The 24,380-nt window shown below is 34.1% G+C and overlaps 1 protein-coding gene across 2 annotated transcripts in view; it reads left to right on the top strand.

The window, feature by feature from the left end:
- Positions 1 to 24,380, top strand: part of LOC145681505 (uncharacterized) — a 354,193-nt gene that overhangs the window by 15,393 nt on the left and 314,420 nt on the right. The window contains exon 1 of one of the 2 annotated variants that reach the window (XM_081753153.1): positions 3,925 to 4,053. The exons of the other annotated variant lie outside the window; for it this stretch is intronic. The gene's annotated coding sequence lies outside the window, so the exon portion shown is untranslated. Of the gene's footprint in view, positions 1 to 3,924; positions 4,054 to 24,380 lie in introns of those variants that run through there. 2 annotated transcript variants of the gene reach the window in all.

Raw genomic sequence — 24,380 nt, 5'->3', positions numbered from 1 at the left:
TCGTACGAATATAGTAAAGTGTAATATAAGTCTTTACATGAATACTTTTATTAGTTCTTTTCGTGTTTGTTTTTATTTACTAGTTGACAAAAATATACGTTTTCTGTTGTTTTTTCCTCTAAATTTTCTTTATAATTTCTATCCGTGCTTCTATTTTTTACTCCTCCGTCGTATCTTGTTTTTTATTAAATATATGACTTTGGTAACGAAAACTAGTTTCCTGTTCGACTTTCTACGCTCTAGCTTCCTACAATTACCACGATTCATTTAGTTCATGTAGCAATTGCTTTTCTCTTTTTGTTATTTAAAGACTACATGAGAAGAATTAGAAGTTATGAAAAGAGATAAATTGAGATGCTGAGGTGGGTTCGGATACCATTTTCTTGGCTACAAGTGAAAAAAAATGAATAAATGGATGTAATTTTGTCAATAAAGGGATTAAATATTATAGTCATTAAATAATTAAATATTGTTTTCCTAGTTTTCTTCCTAATTTTGTAGTATTTTCCTCCTTGTGGTTTTTATTTATTTATTTTTATTCTTACTTTTTCTGCTTCGTATCTCTTCCTCAAATTCTTAAAGATTAATTAAAATTGTTCCAGATTTCTCTCATCTGTAAGGATCATAATACATATGCTCAATACGCCGATATATATTTTAATTTTCTATAGTTTCAAATGCTAGTACAATCGTTACTCTGTTTACTTTATATATGTATGTCTAATTCAAGATTTGATCGATTCTCGTTGAAAATCATAGACCGTCTTTATTGGCTCTTCGTCGTATATTAGTAAAGTAAATTACAGATTCTGTACCGAAAAAAAGAAGAATTTTAGAAAAAACTAAAAATGAATCAAAAGATTTGTTATCTTCACCAATAATTCGTTTTTGGATCAGGGGCCACAAAATTTTTGAACGGACCCTAAATCGAGTTTTCGTATTTTTTTTACGGAATAAGCACATCATACTGAGTTAACTGATATTTTGAGTTTGGCTACATTATATGTAGTTCTCCAGATACAACAAATTTGTTGATTGAAATATATTGGATCTTTTGAAAAAGAAAAGATAGGAATACAATAGTCAGGCTATGTTGTATAAATTCATAGCAAAATATCTTGTAGAGTACAAACCTTTTCTGGTATTGTACGTATTTCCGATAGTTTACATAAAATACAGCAACCAAATACTAATTTTTAATGAAAAAATCTTTTGTATTATTATAATCGTAAACAGAAATAATAATTTTGCTTACAACTCGAAACTTGAAGCATGTCTTCCTTCAAAAATATTCTTTAAAACATGTACATAATACAAAATCATAAAACTTTTCCTCAGAAAGACATAGGTTCATTCATTATCTAGGATATTTACAAGAAAATGAAGCATTACATAGACATTTTTCAGAAAAAATCTCTAGTATCTGTACATAATTGGACAATGTTATCGTAATTTGAATAATAATAATAATAATAATAATAATAATAATAATAATAATAATAATAATAATAATAATAATAATAATAACTTTATTTTAAGTGTTGTGAATAGCTCATAAGCAAAAACACAGCATTATTTTGAAACTATTATTTAATCATTTTAAACAGACTAGAAAATTTATAATATAGAATGACTATTACAGAAGGTTAAGGCCTTTATCAGAAGGTTAATATATTAGAATTATAAGATTCAAACGAATATATAAGACAAATAATAATAAAAAAACAATCAATTTTATAATGTACAATTAACAGAATTATTCACATTAAAGTCTCATTTAACTACAATTTAAAAGAATGAGTCAACCTTGCTTAACCTAATAATAATAATAATAATCCGTGATCAAAGACTGTACACGGTTTATATATATATATATATAGACTGTACACGGTTGATATATATATATAAACTGCTTTGCAAGTAATATAAATGTCATTCTTAAGGAGTACACTATGTCATTGTTAGGAGTATGTATGTTTAGGAGAAGACAAAGGACAAAATACATACACACAGCTACTTATCAGTATATTTACCAGGAGTTTAATTTACCTAAACTCCTTTAGACAGGGTGTTTCAAAAAAACACCGACAACGTTTGGGAAGTGATTCCAGACACCAGGATAGGACAAGAACTATAGACCAATCTGGGTGCAAAAATCCGTCATTTCGGAGTTATAGGCTGCCGAAAACAAAAAAATGAACTTTAAAGGTCCGTAGCTACAATACTATGGGACCTACCGCAGTCGGGTCAAGACTTCATTTAGGAACTAGGTGAATACTTCAAAACTGCCTCTATAAAATTGCTGCGTGAGTACCTTAGGATTTTGAAATATGTATTTTTGGATAGTGCACAAGTTAGTTCCTAAGTGGTCTTGGCCCAACCACGGTAGGTCCCATAGTTTTGGAGCTATGGACCTCTCAAGTTCTTTTTTTTTCATGTTTTCGACAGCCTATAACTCCGAAATGACGGATTTCTGCACCCAGGTTGGTCCTATACTCTTTATCTTATCTTGGTGTCAGGAATCACATCTCAAACGGTGTTGTTTTGAAACACTGTATATTTACTTTGCTCGTATGTCCCTTCAGGAGACAAAAATATCGGAAATTACTTTTGATAAATTAGGATATCTTTTTGCCAGGTGTAGAAGGACAAACGTTGGGAATCAAGTTCGTTGGTGGACATGATGTTCGAACCAAAAGTAGCCAGAAATCGGCCATTTCAGATTGTTAGGTTGATCACTAAAGAGCAAAAACGGTAATAGATAGCGAGAAGTGGTTTTCTGTAATCGGTTAAGCGTCCCAAGAATACATTTCATTTCCATCCTTTACTCTCTAATAGAACCTGAAGTAGTACAAACACTTCTGGTTAAGATTAATTTTAAAAAAATATTTACACCGTACAAACAAACCCCCTTTCTTATATCGCAGTACTACTTGCTTTTTTTTTTTTACATATATAGTACTCAATTATATAGTGTGTACCAGCAGAAATAAAAACTATAAATTATTATGGACAACAAATGACATGCTTTTTTGTGTTGAAAAGTAATTTCTCTCGAGAACTACTCAAGAGCATTATTTTCAAATATGTTATTTTCTTATAAATAATATCAGTTTGAATAGTAATTTTAGGAGGTATTAATTTGTTCGGCATGTAACAAATTTCAATTTTTTTATATAGATAATGAAAATAAATTATTTTGAGCTTTTAACAGCTTATCGTTATTATTTTCTACTTTTAATGCTTTTATTTTCTACTTTTTTCTATTTTTTAGCGGGTTTGTAGAAGTCGGTTAATATATTTTTGAAAAAAGTTTTGATATCAACAACTTTCAAAAATGAACTTCTATAACTATGGATTTCGGTAGCATTTTTTATGTCAAAAGTAACTGTTCACAAATTTAGCCTATCTTTTCGCTGTTATTTGACAATATACTGTCAATCTCTTTTTCGATTAGGCTACTAGAACTTTTTTTCCTAGCTTGCAATTTCTGGAAGATTCTTATGTTGATGAAAGGTAACAGAGAGCAAAATGCCTTGCTTATTTCTGTTCATATGTAGTCGATTGGTTGATAAAACTGTTGGTAAAACTTGAAAAAACAAAACAAACACATATAGTGTATATATTCTTTTTAAAGAAAACAAGCTATTGTGCTAGTCGATTTCTTATCACTTTTCTGTTATGGTAATATTGATGTGTGCCTTATATTCGCGCTCACGTATATTTTCTAATTTTAACCTTTTCATTTTGAGGTGTGCTTAATATTTGCGTGTTTTATATTCGAAACTTGCGAAATTCACTAAATGCAATCGAATATGTAACTAATTCAATGCATACACATACCATCAATTATAAATTATAATTAACATCCAGAGGCCTTCCGCGAAACACATGTGTAGGCGAAAAAAAAACAATCATAATATATAGAGCAATTGTAAACTGAACATTTTGCAGGCGACATCTACAGTAGTTTTGGAGGTGAACTATGAAACCCGCTTGAAACTAGCTCAGAAACTGGACTTGCAAACATGATACTATCAATTAAATTTTAAGGTAAGTAGGAAATTTTCACTAATTAAGGTCTTACAATAATTAGAGTACAGTGCGGCCAAACGAATAGTTCATATAAAATTAAATATTTCGAAAAAATATGGACAGTATTTTTCGTTTAAATATGCAATATTAAAGCTATAGGCATATCCTTGATTTCTTAACAAGGGGTTGAATAAGATTGAAAACTGTTTATTTTATGTTGTTATTTAATTTACCCTCTGAAGAGAAAACATTCAGCGAAACAGGGATCGCGTGGTTCAATGAAAACTTGACTCATGACCCACTGACTCACTACCCATCGTGGCCCACGACCAACTGGAATCACGACCAGCCGCGACCCACTCTGACCCACAACGTACCATGATCCACCACCTACCATGACTCACCTCTAGAGGCCTTGAAAGTAAAACGTAGACAAATTCATCAGTGTTCAGAAGATGTTCTCTGCAATGCATTGGGCAGAGTGAGTGGGTCAGAATAGGTCGGTGGGCCAGAGTGGGTTACGGTGGCTCGCAGTGAATCACGTCCTGTTGACCCATGACCCACTTGACCCACAACGCACTGACACTGCATGTATGCAGCGAAATATGCAGGAAAATACAACTGACTTGCTCACTCATTCAGTTATTACGAGATATCTTAAACAATGTGATCCAAATTGGCAGGCAATTACATCCTAGGTAGTAGTGTTCAATAAGAAAAGATTTTACGAAATCTCACTTCAAAGGAAGTGAAATAGGAATGAGGAAGTTCACTAACAAGGAGAAGGCAGAGTTTGGTAAGTGAACTTCGGGGCCATTTTTTGCGAGGTGGTAGTGCACATATAAAGAGTTAATTTTACAAACTGGGAAAGCGTAATGGCCAAAAATAACCGAGGAAAACCGTCTTAAAGTTTTCTACTCGCCGTATATATCGTAAGACGCGCAAACTTATCAAATGGCGGCGTGGTAGAGTGAGAAGAACCTGAGACTCCAGTGCAAAGGGTCCCGGGTTCAATTCACTTTCAAGTCAAACTTTTATTTTTTATACTTCAAGCAATAAAGTAGCCATTTGTAACTATAAGTAAAATATTAATTCATCATATGTTTATAATGTATTAAAACAATAGAAATTTTCAATCACTTGTAAAATCTTTCCATGTTCCATGTTAACTATCAAGAAAAATTAATCTATTCCGTAAATATACTGATATCACGAGTTACTGTATATTATGGTTACGACAATCGTTGTGTAATCAGTGATGAAAATTTTCCGGAAAATTTTCCGATTCATAAAAACATACTTCACTTATTCCTACATCGTTGCTTAGCCATGATGTGAGATGGAAAATTTTCTGTTCTTAACAAATATCAGTGATCAAATAACAATTCCTCAGTATTCATAAAATTGATTGAAATCATGTATAGAAATATTAAAAATGAAGGATCGTTTAAAGAATCTGAAAATTTTCATGGCTCAGACAATTTTCAGTACTATGTAGGAACAAGAGAAACAATTTTTCATGAATCGAAATATTTTCTGTCTTCTATGGAAAAATTGAAGAACTTTTTATGTCGGAAAATTTTTCATCATTTTGAAGCAAAAAGTAATACAGCTTTTTGTGAATCGGAAAGTTTTATTGCTCTGTAGATACAAATGAAAGGAATTTTGATGAATCGGAAAATTTTCATCACGATGTAGAAACAAGTGAAAATACTTTTCATAATCCGGACAATTTTGGATACTATGTATAGTGATGTTTGGTGGAAAAATTTCCACTATATTTAACAGCACATTCAGCTATAAAATTCAATTCCTGTAGAGGAAAGTTACACAGCAACAAATTATCATTTTCCAATTAGCTTTCGGAAATCAGAAATTTTTCTAATATTTCAAGTTGGGAAGTAAAAAATATACAGTGTTTCTCTCTCTCTCTCTCTGTGTGTGTGTATGTGTATGTGTGTGTGTGTGTGTGTAAAGTGGAGGGAACATACATCGAGTTGGTAGAGAACAAATATCCCATTCCAATATTTAAAATGTAACAAGAAATTGAAAAGAAACCTTTGTGAATTTATCAACTTCAGAAACAGAAAATTCCACTACTTTTTTCCATGTAGGCCTACCTATGATATGAAATAGCTACATAATAGTTCCTTATGAAGATTATTTCTGTAACAGAAAATAATCTTCATAATCTTCAGAAAATGATTTTATTGTGTTTAACACTCGTAAGTCATAATTTCAATATTGGAATTTTGTATAATCAACATCTTAGAGTAGATATTTGTATTGTAAAACTACCATTATTATGTATAAAAATGTATTACAAATAATGACGTTTCGATAGAACAAGTATATATATATATAATATGTTTTTTATTTTGTAAATTAAAATGAAATTACTTGTTGCTTTTAGAACGCAGCGCTAATAGTGCTGCTTTTTATGTTTCTTTTATTATTTTATTGGAAGAACAACTACACAAATCAGCTTCCTTATTAGTTATATTTCACTTTCTCTTCTGAATGAATATATGAATAAATAAATGTTTATTTCCAGAAAATGATCAGTATTTGCTTTCATGAGTTACTTAAACTCGAATTTTGGGTAGTCAAAAATTTACAGTAGGCACTTTATATTATCTCTACTTATTTATAAATATTGTAATATGTAAATCTAGAAAAGTAGTAAAGCTATGAGAAAACCGTCTTATGCGTATTAAACTGACGAAATCTAATATTGTAAGATCAAAGGTGGATTCTCAAAGAAGAACGCATTCAAGTTATTGAAACATTCTTGAAATGAAGAATCGTTAGATTTTCACTTCATGAAACGTTTTAAGACAATACTTATTACTAGAGACCGGATGTTAGGCAACATGCCTATTCTTTATTATTAAAGATATGATCAAAAATAACGTTTTAAAGTTTATATGGGGGTTTATACTTTCGATTTAAGCCAATTTTATTTTTCCTATTTTGCCTATTTTGACCTTTAGTGCCTAATATTGCCTATTCTATGCATTTTTCTTCAAAATAAGCCTTCATTGGGAAAATATATAATTTATATAACATAAATAATACACACATATTAAGTGTTTGTAAACACAAGCACGTGGTACGTTACGATATATATACATGGTGACCTTCAAAGATGTGCACATACTTCGGGAGGCGATTAGTAATATCAAAAGAAGACAAAATGTTTTCTTGTATTTTGTCGAATTCCGTGTCTCGTACGACTGACAGAGTGCCAATTTGGTATTGAAAATTGAATCCTGATAATTCGAACGGAACCGAAAGATGTGCACATACTTTCAGAGGTGATTCGTTACATGAAAAGAAGAAAAAAAGTCCTCTTGGATGTCACGAATCACCTCCCGAAGTATGTGAACACCTTTATGTCTCGTTCCAATTGTCAGGATTTGATTTTGGATTCCAAGTTGGCCCCCCTGTCACTTGTACACGACGCAGAATTCGACATCATGCAACAGGAGTTTTTGTCTTCTTTTGATGTCATGAATCAGCTCCCAAAGTATGTGCACATCTTTCAGGTTCACCCAGTATGTATGAAATGCATAACAAGCTTCGTTTTTATATATACAATAAAAGAAGATATTAACAAACAAGTATGCTTCTGTATTCTTTGAACATTATCTATGACTTGAATCTATTTTTTAATGGTATTGAGTATCTTCATTATTTCGAGTTACATTTTAGTGCCTATTCTACTGCCTATTTTTTAAAGTTTTGGTGCCTATTTGCCTGCCTATTTTCCAGGTTTTTAGTGCCTAAACATCCGGTCTCTACTTATTACCAATAAATTTTACGGCTAAACAACGATGTAGGAATAAGTGGTGTATGTTTTTATGAATCGGAAAATATTCATGACTTTTAATAAATTGAAATTTTAAATAATAGAATGGGATATTTGTACTCTACGAACTCAATGTATGTTCTCTGCACTTTGCATACACACACACACATACACACACACACACACAGAGAGAGAGAGAGAGAGAGAGAAGTTGAATTGAGTTGATTTTGAGTTTAACGTCTCTTTCAGCAGCGAGACTATATAAGACGGGACCAACTGATTAACGTGAAATCCGAACTAGATGAGCTCCCGCTGGGAATCGAAGCCAGGTCTTCCATGCCAAAGGCACGTATGCTAACCGCTTAGCAACGAAGGAGCTCGCAGATGAAGGGAGAGAGAGAAAAAACACTGTAAAATTTTACTTCCCGAATTGAAATATTAGAAAATTTTCCGGTTCCCGAAAGCTAGTTAGAAAATTATAATTTGTTGCTGACTAACTTTCCTCTACAGAAATTCAATTTTGTAGCTGAATATGCAGTTAAATATAGTAAAAAATTTTCCATCTAACATCACTATACATAATATCCAAAATTGTCCGGCTTATGAAAAGTTTTTTCCACTTGCTTCTACATCGTGATGAAAATTTTCCGATCTATGAAAATTCCTTTCACTTGTTTCTACAGAGCAATAAAACTTTCCGATTCCAATACTTTTGCTTCAAAATGATGAAAATTTTCAGACTCATAAATAGTTCTTCAAGTTTTCCATATAAGACAGAAAATATTTCGATTCATGAAAAATTGTTTAACTTGTTCCTACATAGTACTGAAAATTGTGTGAGCCATGAAAATTTTCAGATTTTTTAAACGATCTTTCACTTTTTAACATTTCTGTACATGAATTTAACCAATTTTATGATTGCTGAATAATTGTTACTTGATTACTGATATTTTTTTTTTAGAACGGAAAATTTTCTGGAAAAATATAGCAGAAAATTTTCTGGAAAATTTTCCACCTCACATCACTATGTGTAATAAATGTTCTAGACGCTTTGCATCTACATCTGTTGACAGTGTGCGAATTGCAAAGAAGTTGAGGGGGAAACCCCCTTTGCTAATACTGGATGTTGCTATAACAAAAGGAGATTTCCCCCTCATTCCCCTTGTAATTCGTACATTGTCAACAGATGTAGACAGAAGCTTCAAGAACATTTTTACGCAACAACTGCGGTAACAATAATATTTACGGAAGAGATTAAATTTTGTTCCTAGTTAACATGGAATATTGAAAGATTTTATAAGTGATTGAAAATTTCTATCGTTTTAATACATTATAAACATATGATGAATTAATATTTTACTTATAGTTGTAAATGGCTACTTTATTGGTTGAAGCAAAAAGCAAAAATATAAGTTTGACTCGATTGGGAATCGAACCCGGGACCCTTTGCACTTGAGTCTCAGACTCTTCTCACTGCCACGGCGTCACTTGATAAGCTTGCGCGTCTTATGATATATGCGCAAGTAAACAATTTTAAGACGGTTTTTCTCAGTTACTTTTTGCCATTGCGCTCTCTCAGTTTGTAAAATTAATTCTTTATATGTGCACTACCACCTCGCAAAAAATGGCCCCGAAGTTCACTTACCAAAATCTGCCTTCTCCTTGTAAGATGTCCGTATCTCGGAGTTTGTTCGCTTTCAGTCACAACATTTGATATTCAGACGTCACATTTAAACTAATTAAGTACATGTTTAAGAATTTTAAGATACTTAATCTAAAAGGTAATTCACTAAGATTTTTAAAACTGCGAACTAACTAAAAAGCTAACTAACTAACTCTATGGGCTATGGAACCCGGAGGTTCAATGCCGCGTTCACAAAAGCTCTCCACTGACTTCTATCCTTAGCTAATTGGATCCAGTTTCTACTTTGTATTTCTATCTCTGCCGAGATCCATCTTAATATTGCCCTCCCATATGCGCCTAGGTCTTCCTAATGGTCGTTTTCCGATTGGTTTTCCAGTTAAGACTTTGAAAGCGTTTCTACTTTCTTCCATTCTAGCTACATGACCTGCCCACGTCAGCCACCTAGACTTGATCACCCTAACAATGTTCGGTAAACCGTATAAATTATGTAGTTCCTCGTTATGAACTTTCCGCCATTCCCCATTCCTGTTCCTTTTGGGTCCGAATGTTCGTCTCAGTATCTTGTTCTCAAATACTTTCAGTCTATGTTCTTCCCTCAGAGTAAGAGACCATGTTTTGCAATCATACAGAAAAACAGTCATGATTATTGTTTTGCTTCAAATTCCTTGACAGAATTCGCGACGACAAGAGATTTTGAACCGAACAGTAACACGAATTCCCTGCTTTTAATCGACATTTAATTTCTTCGTGAATATGATTTTCATCTGTTAATATTGGTCCTAGATATTTGAAAGTATCCACTTTATCAGAAGTATTATTTAATATTTTAAGGCATCCATAATTTGCTGTACGGTCCCGACGCACTTCCATGTATTTAGTTTTCTCTGCATTTACTTCTAAACCCATGTCCCTGCAAGTGTTTAATAATATCTCTGCATTTTTTCTATTGTTCTCCTATCATCCCCTATTAAATTTACATCATCAGCATATGCCAAAACGTGGTGAATATCGTTAAACTGTAGGCCCTGGTTGCTATCTTTGATTTTCCTTATAGCGTATTCCAGAACAAAGTTGAATAATAATGGCGACAACGCATCTCTTGCTTGAGGCCATTTTCGACATGAAAGCTCATGGACAAAAACTTTCCTGCCCGGACTTTACTTTGGGATTCACTTAAGCATATCTTAATTAATCTAATTAGCTTACTCGGTATTCCAAGTTCTGTAAGAACGTTGTATAATGTTTCTCTCCTAACCCAGTCGTACGCCTTTCTAAAATCAATAAATAGTTTATATACCGAGGTATTGTATTCCCACTTCTTTTCGAGTATTTGTCGAATGTTAAATATTTGGTCCATAGCTGATCGATTTGGTCTAAATCCGCACTGGTAATCTCCAATAATTTCATCTGCGTATGGGGTCAATCTTGCTAATAGAATATTTGAAAGGATTTTATAGGATGTTGACAGAAGAGAAATGCCTCGATAATTATTAGTCAGTTTTGTCGCCTTTCTTGTGAATTGGAACAATGATTGATTCTTTGCACTCTTGTTGCAATTCTTCCTTGTTCCACACTGAGAAAAAGATGTAGGTGGCGTACTTAAAAAGGTATTTTACATGCGTAATTCCTGTAGTTTTTGGACTTAACATACAGCAGACGTATAACTGAAAACGTATGTTTTATAACACTTTCCGTGCAAGTGTTCCATCTATATGTACTTTCCGTATGAAACAATATAGGCGGTGAGGTTCTCACATACAAATGAACGTATATAACATATAGCTGAGGAATGTAGTATAAGTATATGCATGTGACATACGGAAAACTGTTAGATGTCAGACATCCTGCAACGGCATGATGTAACATCTAAGGGCAGTGGGTATGTAGCATATGGATAACGTATGCTCTATAGTGATTTCTGTTGTAAGCAAGAGGATTCCGTAAATTTGTACAATATACCGCTGTCCGGAAACGGATTTTTCTCAGTATAGATAAGGAGATTGAGTTTGTGTATTTTGTTCCACAATTTTTCGCCTCCAGCTAAAATTAACTCAGCCTGAATTTCGTCTACCCCCGGAGATTTGTTTGTACGGTTCTGTAGTGTGTATCTCCTTTTCTCCACGCATATTAGTTTTTGGTTGCTTGTTCAGCAAATCGTCAAAGAAATTTTTCCATCTATTTAAGATGCTATCCGTATCAGTGCTAAAATAGTTAAGTTCTGATGGATTGCACGTATAGCCTATAGCAATAACAATGAAAAGCTTAGTTGCTAGAGTAGAGAGCTGCCAATAGAGAGGATTTAAGTCCGATCCCGGTTCACACTTTAGCTTTTATTATTTTATTTTGCATGTTTCTTTACTGTGACAATCTCATGCTACTTCTAAAGCCAATTAAATTCTGAAATCCAAATGAATGAAGCTGCGGGGAACGGCTAGTATTACACATTTCTGGCTATTTTACATAAAATTGCATATTTTACTGTTTTCACTCCTTCAGCTGTGGATTTTGGACACTTGGTTCCTCTAAGCATTGAATTGGTACATGTAAATGAAAGATATATTTTTTTACGATATTCTTTTTTTTTTTTTTTTTTTGTTCTGTAAATGATGAATAACATTTTATATTTTGTCAACTAATTGAGAAAAATAAAGATGTAACATTGTATTTGACTTTTAAATAATATAATAATTCCTTTGTGTTAAAAATATTAATCAACATTCTGTTTCAATTGAAAGCTAATGAATTCTTTATTTTTATATGTAGTACAAACATTTCTAACCTTTAGAAATATTTAATTTCAAATTGTATATTATTTCAAATAACATAGATTTCATTATTTCACTTTTTAACTTCTGCGTGTCCGTTCTTTATAATTTCGTTTTCAGTTTTATAAGAGATGTTTTTTGTTGCTAGTATATATTAACACTCATTACCAAAAGTAAAATATTATTGGAAAATAATAGTGAAAAGTACAACATCAACAAAATGGTATATTTTTATGCCAAGTTTCCAGGTCGGTTTCAATTCTATTCGAGTTGAACGTCCTCAAAAACCTTAGGTCTGCACTTTTTTCTGAGGGTCATTCCGGACCTGCTTATGAGAAACAAAGCTATTTAACACGTGTGTGCTATTAACATTCTACAAGGTGGTCTAGTAAACATATGCCTGCCCCAGGTACTGTTTATGCAACTAGGATATCTTGCTAAGGGGAAAGGGAAAAGGGATGGTCCCTTATTTCTGAGAATTTAAAGCAAATTTTACACTTTCAGCTTAGGGATGCGCTCGAGTCGAGACATGTCTCGAATCTCGACTCGACTCGACTCGAATTCGAGTCGAGATTCGAGTCGAGACACACTTTGTAAAATTCGAGACGAGTCGAGACAAACGTATTTCTCGACTCGAATTTTCGAGTCGAGACACGAGTCGAGTCGAGACGGCTCTTAAAAATCTCGACTCGACTCGAATGTCTCGAAAATCTTTCTATAATTTTTAATATTATTTTGAAGAAAGTATTCACTCAGAAACAGCCTTGAAACCAATTCCAGCTTTTATTCCTTCAGAAATGTACAGAACGCATAAAATTAATAGTTAATCTTTAAAGATCAAGATTTAATTTTCAGCTCAATTCAATTAATTAGAACTAATAGTTAATGTCGTTGTATTTGGTTGTACTGCAAATATAATGATAATAATAATAATAATTGATTATCTAGTTTGTATAAAACTATTATCCGTAGTCTAAATCTAGTTTGTATAAAACTATTGTGATAAAGTGAACTTCATAAATTCTCTGAATGAGCAGTTGGTAGTCTATAGTAATTTAGCATAGTTATAATTATTGTGTTTTCGTTCCCATGAACGCAAGAGGGTTACGTAACTTCTGGATTATTCGCTTGCCCAACTATTCTGAGGCTTTAATATGTTGCAGCATATCACGAGCTACGGATAATATATAATGCAAAATTTGTTGTAAATCACATATTATGATACGAGACTATTTTACATAGTATATCTTATCTAATATAAATAAAATAAAGAGTTTGTCTGTATGTTTGTCTGTCTGTCTGTGTGCGAACTGGGGACCAGACGAGTGGACCGAGAGTTCCCAAAATTTGGTCACGGGTACCTTAGTCCAGGCCCCAGATCAAGACGAAGCGTTTTTTTAAATTTCGAACCAGGGGGGTCTCGGGGGGGGGGACGTTTACTGGGACCGACCTGGGGACCAGACAAGTTGACCGAGAGTTACCAAATTTTGGTCACGGATACCTTGGTCCAGGTCCCAGTCTAAGGCGAAGCGTTTTTGTCAAAATTGGAACCAGGGGGTCTCAGGGGGGCGTTTAGCGAGACATGTAGTAAAAGTAATCCAAATTGATCGACATTAGTGTCAAATCCATAGTTTTCACGGTCGCTGAGATCAATGGTGACACTTCCATCAGCGATGACTTGCAAATTCAGCTACTATTGTATGCGGGCCTGGTGTCAGCGGGTGAGAAATACCGAGACATGTATAAATAGCCCATATTGATTGATACTAGTGTCAAATCCATAGTTTTCACGGTCACTGAAATGAATGGTGATACTTCCACAGCCAAATACAGCCCCCATGCGAAGAATGGGTACATTAAGCTAGTATTACAATAAATGGACTGCTTGGATGCCAAGAACTAGTACAGATAAGTACCATTCACTTCTATGAATAGGTATTTTTTAAAAGGATTTTTGTAAACACTAAGTTATAAAACAATGAACTACATACAGTAGTTATGGTTTTGGTTCCCAACATAAAAGAAATATGGATTGTTCATGAGATATTGAACTTCAACTTTCACTCCTGGAAAATTTCAATTTTGGAGTTAGGCCACTTGGCATCAAAGCAGTTCACTGTAAGATAAATACATTCCGCACATTAGTAACATAGTTGTTCAGGGGCCTTCGATTTCCATCCTCTCAAATGAAAACTGAACGATTGCTTGATACATGCTGACTATATAGGAGAAATAGTGTATTAAGTTTTCGAGCTTTGGTGCGTATCCGTATTTACACTCTGATATAACTTTAAGATCACACTCAAATCGAGCTAATTGTTTAATGCATTTCGAAAGCTTTTGTTTTTATGCAGCTCATTAAGGAAAATCTATTTCATAATCGTAACATTTATGTACTAAGAAACTATGAACGTAAAGTGGACTCGACCTAGCCACGTGGCCGCTGTGACTCAGTGGTACAGCTCTCACCCTTGGTGTGTGAGGACTCTGATTCTGTGTGTGTGTGTGTGAACTCCGCGGCTAGTGTACGCGTCTTTGCCGTGGAAGACTCAGGTTCAATTCCCGGCGCGAGCTCATATAGTTCGGATTCCACGTTAATCAGTAGGTCTACATTTCATATATCCTCGCTGCTGAAAGAGACGGTAAAGTCAAAATCAACTCAACAATATATATATATGTGTGTGTGCTTATGTGAATTTCCTCGTGGCTGTATGGTTAACACATACGCCTTGATCGCGGGAGACTCTGGTTCGATTTACGGTGGAAGCTCATGAAGTTGTTACCGGTATCCCACTTTAAACTGTAGATCCATGCCTCATATAACCATAGATATAATATATATGCCTTTGATGCACTTATTTTTCGACTTGAAAGCCATCGAAAATTTCCGGACACAGAGTCCCGTAGACCGAAAATGAGAAACATGGGTATAGAGTAAAACAGCCATAGAAATTTAAGCTTTCTAGGCTAACTTAATCCTTACATATAATGCAACTAGCTTGGCCAAGTTATAATGGAGGAAATGCTATCATTGCAACACTCTGAGAATAGAAAATGTTCGTCAGGTATTACTATCCCCCCCTCTCCTGCAGAATGAAAACCCTGACTAAAACTCAATATATATATATATATATATATATATATATATATATATATATATATATATATATATATATATATATATATATATATATAAACTATTTTGTGTAATGTAACAAACAGTGGCGGATAGTATTCATGTTTCCTTGCGGAGGTCCTTACGAGGGTTCGCTTCCATCTTCCTCTCCCCAAGAACTAAAATAAATTAAAAAATTTCTATTACTTGTTAATCTTGTACAAAGGACGCAATTAAAGTCCCAGTGTAACACCCCTTCACATTTAGATTTTTCCCCTGGAAGAAAACCAGTTATTATTGTTTCTTGATTTCTCAGTCTCACCTACATAAACATACGAATAGAATTACAGGATAGGACATGTTTAGAGTGCTTGCACGTGACATCTAACTATATTTCTCATCAAATGTGTCACAGATGAAAATTTCCGTTTGTACTGCCTCTATTTTCTGGTACATATGTTTCATTTATGTTATGTTGCTAAAATTCGTTAGGAAACAAGTACAGACTGCGCCTGTGTGCCTGACAAAACGTAAATGTACTGGATAATTATTTCTCCACTTTCTTCCAAAAAAAAGTAACCAACTCATGTCGGCTAACAAAAGGAGGTAGTGGACCAAAGATAGCCGTTGTTTACCTAAGGTCGTTACACAGCAGGGGTTTCATTCAGTCAGAGGGAAAAGAAAAAATAATTTAAGGTTTCTACATTTGTTTTGAACTGCAATATACTTCTTCCTTTTATTTTAAGAACCATTTCCTTCTCATTTGTCTGCATCAGAAAAAAAAATGCAAAAAAATCACTAGAATGTGCCTATTTACCCAAAGTACGTACTAGATCACTAGTTCAATAGTAAAATCACTAAATCTACTACGAAATCATTAATGTGGCATCCCTGGGTTGGAGCGAAAGTAATGGTTGGAGTAAAAACTAGTCCGTATTTCTACTGCGTTCTGTTGTTGAATTCACAGAAATGTTCAAAAATAAATTCAAGAAGTAAAACACGATCCTACAAAAGACTGTTTACTTGCTCACTGGTTTTCGTATTGTGAACTGAAACTCAAGTGCGCAGTCATGTTGAATACTTCTGTCCCTTTCTACTTTACAACTTGAGGTGGGATGAGGGTCAGGATAGATCTAGTGATATACCGCTAAAGGAAGTGCTTCAGTACAGAGTCGGAAGCGGTATGTATTGTTTATACTACTTACAACGTTACCCCCCACATAAAATATAAATTCACCCTTTCTCCCTTCCCTTTTTCGAATACAATGAACCGGCTCTTTTGCTGAAGAAAGATGCTAAAAGAAAATTGAAACATCTGTGTCTAAACTTTCTTTGTATTTGTAAGGTTTTGCGAGTGTTTTCGAGATAGCCAAATCTTTTACCATGGACTCATGCTGCGAACTGACCGTGAGTAAACACCCGATCTCGCTGTGATCAATTTCTCTCGCACAAGTGAAATGGGTTTGTTGTTTCCAAAACAAATAGGAAGTTACCTTGTGCTTTTGCATTTCTGCACGCACGCAGGTACCATTGTTGTTTTAATGATCAGAAGAAATATCAAAACCATCCGATATATATGATACGAAACAGCTAACAGAGGGAGGCAAAGATAAAAGTAGGCCTATACCAAGTTTTCCGCGTGGTATCATTATGGAGAATAAATATTTGATAAAGTCACGTAGATGCGCTTAAACCTATTCTATCTGTCCTTATAATTTTTTGGTCTCATCAATTTCTCAGGAGAATACGTACAACATATGTCCAAATTCCATATATACTCTTTCTAAACTAGTGAGTAAACTCATTAAGAACACCAACTGATATCAATAAACAGGAAAGAAAACAATACGTTATACTTCTATCATTTGGTACACATCTCTATGAAGCACAGCTTGTTTCTTTTCGAAATAGCTCCTTCGTGTCACAGCTGTGGTTAGTTTTGTTTTGTGTTAGGATGAAAGAGAGAAATGCAACATTTGCTTCGCTGTGAAGTTATATATATTATTAAGATGAACGGTGATAAGCGAGGTTTAACAAAGAGTGCCTTTCGGATACACAATTTAACGGGTAATTGCAGTCCGTGTTGAGAATCGAACCAAAGCTATGTAAGACATGTTATGACAAATACAAAAGGTGTGTTGTATTGGTGCAGTACCAGTTTTTCACGTTTTTCAGAATGTTCCAAAACCCAAAGAATAATCTTTAATTTCTGATATTTTAGTCGTCACAAATTACAATTTTATAATGTAGTCAATGTTTATAATTACTGGGCAGTTGGGCGTTTAAACTAATAACATCATAATAAAGTCAAAACCATAATTTTGAGTTGAATTGATTCTGAGTTTAACGTCCCGTTCAGCAGCGAGGCTATGTGAGACGTGGACCTACTGATTAACGTGGAATCCGAACCACATGAACTCCTACCGGGAATCAAGCCCAGGTTTCCCACGCCAAAGGCAAGTATGCTAACCGTTAGCCACGAAGGAGCTCCACCATAATTTTAGTGGGCGATAAGAAATATCTCGCCAGTGCTTTTACAATAAATAAAATTTTATAAGTATTAAAGAATAGTGGTAAGAGATTTTATAATAGCTCTTTTATTTATGAGATATGAGTATTTTGAAAAAAAAAACAACTAAAGAATAGGTTGGCGGAACCACAAAAGACTCGTAAAATAAACTTTCTTATAAATACATACGCACCTTACTCACCTTTTATAATTGCCATGCTTACGTTTTCCATAAAAACAGAAATTCTCTTTTAGTGATACTTTACACAAGATCATGAAGTGGGTTCAAATTTAATTAAAGGCAAAATACAATACAATAATCCACAAATATTGCCTCAAATGAGTTTAAAGATTTCTAAACACTAGTGCGAAACCGGGCTCTGCCGTTGCGATCGATTTACAGGTCTTGAGACAAAAGTAAGAAGGGACTTACGCACACAGTAAGTAAAAAACAATTAATATGCCTGTAACTTTCCCCCAAATGGATGTATCTTAAAACTAACCTCACCATTATTTTTCTAATTAAATTCTAGCCCGAAATTATGTATCATATTACCCTATTCCCATTTTGAAAACTTGACCTTAATTCAAAATGGCGGATTTCAAGATGGCTGCCATCAAGGTCATATCTACCATACGACTTCCCCCCAGGACTTATATGTATCCACATGGTTTTTCTTTACTTTTCTTCATTAACGCTCCGTTTACAAAGGGTAGTAAGGGACTTCTGTAGTAATCTCTAATAACCACATCACAACTCTTAAAATTTATTTTTTAAAAAAATAGAAAACATGCACCATGGCAAAAATTTGTCATCACAAGTAATAATGCATACATGCCTTCTATCAGCAAAAAAAGTTTCATTGAAATTGGAGCCGGACATTTGAGTGGGATGTGATTGAACGTGACGTCAGAACACATCGCCCCCCTTCCCGGAATTTACGGGAATTGGTGACCTGAGTGAGCACATGTGGTGCCAGCTCTCTCCAGCGACCTATCAAGGATCATTGCGTGTATGCCAAGACGTGTCGCCGTTTTTATCCATGCCAAAAGTCGACATACTGACAATTAGGTAGGTAGTCATGATGGTATGGCTGATGTGTGCGTATATTTTAACTCGTACATTTTGTCTCGACTCGAATTTCGAGACGTCTCGACTCGAATTCGAGTCGAGTCGAGACAGAGGCTGTCGAGTCGAGACACGAGTCGAGACAGAAACATATTTTCGAGACGAGACAACATTTTCTCGAGACGAGTCGAGACAGGCTTAAATCTCGACTCGACTCGACTCAAATGCATCCCTATTTCAGCTTGTAGTCTAACGATTTTCTTGGAGGTCAAGAGTCTTCTAAGGAGGCCATAATCCCTCTTATTACGCCTATGTCAGGGACCAAAAATTGCTACCTACATAGACAGCGAATGTTTCAATTACTTGGGTACTCAGAAACTGTACATTGATAATTTGTATTGTGGAGTATAATGGAGATGATAGGCCTATATATATCATTAACTTTACTTCAAAATTTTCCCTGCATTTTAGAAGTTCTGCAGTTTTAATGACATTTGATCCCTTCAAAACGAAAAACCAGCCATATTTCGCAAAAAGTCACGTTCCAGACAAGAAGATGGATTTGCCGACATTTGTTGCATGGATTCAACGAATCGTGATTATAAACCTGATGATAGAAACCCACCTCTCTGTAGTGCATATTGGATTGCATAAGGTTCAAGGGGCATGACACATTCCTGCTGTGAATTATTTTAAAAGTACCATACCGTACAAGTTTCCTTTTTCTTTCTTTTTTAAGCTGCTTGGTACCGTACTACAAATTTGCTCTCTATTTGTTCATCATGATATTTGTAGCTCCTAGCACCTTGAGAACGAAAAGAGGTGTCTCGAAACTGTCTTCCGATTTGGAATTAACAGGCTCGATGTACCCGATTGTTTTAACGTTGTAACTTTTTTTTTTTGTTGTTGTAACGTTCTAGAATTCTATTTAGGTGGGACCTTAATGTGAACGATGCTCTATGTTAAGTGCGCTACCTTTCCAGAGTTACATATATATATGCACTGGAGGATTTATTATTATAAAGAAAATGTTTTGGAGATTCTGTAGCCGAAATAATGCCCATTCTGGACCGGATTTATAGGGTGCACACGCACCCCCTTCATTGTAAATATACACTATCTAAAATGAGAAGCTAACAGTATAAATAGTAACACTTCCCGAAATTTTCTGTCATGATGTTTTCGTTTGCGGCTTTAAAAAAAAGCAGAGCTTTGCAAAAGCAATAGTTTTAAGTCGATTTTCTTAAGGTTGAAGGAAAAGGATTCACCAACTAAAAGAATATAACGTTTGTCAAGTAGTTAAGAAAACAACCAGGAGGAGAGAATATTTTTTTCTGAATACAATTTGCGACCCTCTTTAAAATACTCCCCTCCGTTCGATGTATTAGCGTTGTCAGGGAGGGAGTCAGGGGTAAAGAGTATTGTCATATGTCACTTTGTAGAGTTTCACTGTGATTGGCTATTTTGGTAGTTATTGGTACACCCCCTTCTCAGAAAATCCTGGATCCGACCTTGTGCCCATTGTTAAGAGTTGCTGATCTAGCCGTTCAAGACACCGATAAATATATGTTCTCATCAGGGGCGTCATTTGAGGAGGACAGAAGGAGATGTTCGAGAAATAAATATTTTTTTAATAAGTTACATACTAATGAAAAACGTGAAACTTATATTAGTGGACAATCTTGCTTCCGCCCTCTCCTTTCCCTAGTAGAATCTAAAATGATGCTACTGGTTGTCAATCTTTATTTTTAAAAGAGCAAAAGTGATGTAATCAATAACAGAAGTGGATTTAATACTAGGCTCGCTAGGTCCGGGCCTAGGGGCTCACATGGGACCAAAATTTAATAAGCAAGACGAAAAGATGCAAAAGTTGAATAATGATGATAAAGAAAAGATTAAAATAATAAACAAATTTCCTTATATTGTTTCATAACATCGCTTGTCTTCTTTCATTTATTTTTGTAATTTTACTGTGAATAGAAAAAGATAATGTTGAAGAAAGTGGTTTTATTTCCTCTCTGTTTTAAATTACAATATAAATATAGATGTGAACAATAAAAGCAATTATTTTATTGTAATTTAAAACGATCAAAATAGTCATTTTAAATTACAGTAGAAATACAGACGTGAACAATCAAAACAATTCGGAAAGAATATTCAAAAAGAATTTTCTTTTAATATTATGGAAGTACATAGTAAAATTATTATTACAGTATAACCTCGTTAACACGAACTCGCTTAAGCCGAACACTCGGTTAGGACGAACAAAATTTCGGTCCCGGCATCGCTGTACGTTATCTTATAGGAAGTTTTATCGGTTAACACGAATTTCGGTTAGCACGAATTACGAACTAATTTTTAGTCCCTTGAGTCAGTAAAGGTTTTGATTTAACACGAACTTTCAATCCTTTGTTTTTTTTTTTCATATCATTTTTCTTATTTCAGATTTCACTATAGACCAGTTTTTGTCATACAGTATTTATACAGACGAAAATTGCCTTGTAAATAAGAGAAAAAACAGAAACAGGTATCTTTCCTCTCTTATGAGGTGTTGATTCTGTCCTCCGTCAAGCGCTGAACATGCAGGTGCTTGGCAGACGAGCTGGCGACAGCTCGAGACAAAACATCTTTTCTCCCCTGTAACTCCAAACTGCTGACAGCAATCATAAATACCTTTCCATTACTAGCGGTACTCACCCTGCTAGCGGAGTTATCAATTTTATAACTTGACCTGGATTTTCTGCGTGGAAACTTTTTTTTCTAATATTCGAAGATAGGATAATAAACTTACTGTAGTGTTTTCACTTTTCAGAGGATGGTACCGAGACCGAAACTAGTCTCGATCTCGATCTTAACTCGAATTTGAGACCGAGGAGTGCTTTTCGAAATCGAGACGAGACCGATACAATTCTGTGGATGGTATCAAGACAGAGAATAGTCTTGGTCTCGTCTCGAATTTGGAACCGAGACGAGACCGAGACTACTCAGTCTCGTCTCGATACAATCTCTAGTGTTTTCTATGACATACATAATATACTGTAGTGGTATGTATAGTCTGTATACTGTAGTGCGTATGTATGGAGAAAATGTATTCGAATAATAAAATTTGGGTCCCCGGTTAACACGAATTCTTTTAACACGAACTCCTGATTTTTCAGTCCCTTCGAATTCGGGGTAACCGGGGTTTACTGTATTATTATTATTATTATTATTATTATTATTATTATTATTATTATTATTATTATTATTATTATTATTATTATTATTATTGGGTTAGTCCTCTTTTCAGGGGTACACATCTCTTATCGTGACTTGTATCAAAAGTTTTACTTCCTCACTGGAGATCGTTCCACGTGAATGCCCGCATCACTCTTTGATCAGTAGTCATATTTGAAGCCACCACTTTCACATGCTTTTCATAGTTGTTATAAATGAAGATTTAACCTCACGTCATTTTGTTCTATGTAATGAGGTCTATCGATTGATATATTTTGCCCTATCTCTTTTGGATAATTAATAGACACTAATTCTTTGAAGAATTTAAAGAGGTAACATAATTGTTTTAGAAATATATTAAGAATTTTCATCCCGGCGAAATTAAAATGCCGCTAATTTTACAGTAATTATGTGATATCTTCAAATAGATAAAAGATAATTGAAATATGGAACAAGAGCGCCCTAGACAATATTATTTTGCATGAGGTACCGTTACCACAAGTCAGCTAGTAGCTTCCCGTTTTCAGCCGTTTAGAAACGCGAAAATAAATGCCGATTTTCAAAATGGCTCGAAATCAAAAGCAGATAAGTGAGTCGTGATAACGGTTTCTCATGTAAAATAATATTGTCTAGGGCGCTCTTGTTTCACATTTCAATTATCTTTTATCTATTTGAAGATATCACATAATTACTGTAAAATTAGTGATATTTTAATTTAGCTGGGATGAAGACTCTTAATGTGAACATTTAAAAAATCGTAAGTGTAGAACTAGATTATTACGAATATATATATATATATATATATATATATATATATATATATATATATATATATATATATATATATATATATATATATATATATATATATATATATATTTACTCACTTTCTTCATTTGAACAATTCACTATCTAGACGTTCCGTCTGAGCCGCCGCCCTAACACTGATAATAGTGTACAAGAAAGAAAGAAAGAAAAATTGATAATTAGATGCTTCTGTATTGTTCACTTATCTTGTCTACCGGATTTTTTCAGAGTATGCAGACTAAATATCTCAGAAATGAAAGCCAACTCATAAAAAAATACTCATACTGTGAGTAATTTTAATGGAAAAGAATTAGTTCATCCGTGGAAAAACATAAAACGAACAGAAAAGTGGGGGTTGGCGCTGATATCAACTTGACAAGCTAGGGAAAGAGTGGCGTAGCCTCTCGTGTGAGAAAATCAAGTCTGATTAGTGGGTCAGGTAGAACGATCTCCAGGGAAGAAGCAAATCTTTAGACAAAAATCACGGTAAGAGATGTGTACCTCTGAAATGACATTTACCTTTTTTGGGTTTTTTAGATGTTAATTTCTAAATTTCAAATATTTTTTGCAGTAGATTCAAAATGAAAATTTATTAAAAATTACAAAAACGTTGCAACGAAAGTATGCATATATTTTTTTTTAATTATTATTTTAAAATTTTGTATGTTCGAGTGAGGGACAGCAAACACCTTTTTACGATCTAGATGCAACAAAATATTAAATTTGTTTCTGTTAGTAAGGCGTCTATCTACCAATCAGATGGCCCGTGCTTTATTCTCAGTGGGAGCACGATTTCTTTCTTGACCTACCATCTTCCCAATAAGCTTAGGGGCTCACTTCGTCTTTGTGCCTGTACTTGGAGAGATGTGCTGGAGCGTAATGCTCTCTACATCAGTACCTGTATGTGTCAATTAAGCGTGGAACTTCCTCTACACTGCCCGTGGGGCCTCATTTACTTATTCCGAATAGAGAATGTATACTGCTTACTCTTTATATTATTATTATTATTATTATTATTATTATTATTATTATTATTATTATTATTATTATTCCAAACTATATAGTGCAAAAGTATCGGAAATCTCGTAGAACGCCATATCCGTCCATCTCCCTATCTGCCAACAAGTATCACCAAAAACAGTAAGAGATATCAAGATGATTTTTTTAAAAATCAGTTCAACGTCTCAAGAATAAGTCTCAACTTATCCGTTAACCCTTTATTCAAACCGAAGAGGTAGAAGTTAAGGATTTACAGTTTCAATATTGATCACTATATAGCAGAAACAGTAAGAGATAGCGAGAAGTGGTCTTTTGGAACCAATTCAACGTCCCAAGAAGAGATATCATTTCTACCACTTCCTGTTTTGAATAGAGAGTTATGAAAGAAATGATATCTCTTCTTGGGACA

This window comes from Thermobia domestica, chromosome 3 (assembly GCF_964235325.1).
Source record: "Thermobia domestica chromosome 3, izTheDome1.hap1.1, whole genome shotgun sequence".
Classification (NCBI taxonomy): Eukaryota; Metazoa; Arthropoda; class Insecta; order Zygentoma; family Lepismatidae; genus Thermobia; species Thermobia domestica.
This window is presented reverse-complemented; position numbering and strand designations above follow the sequence as displayed.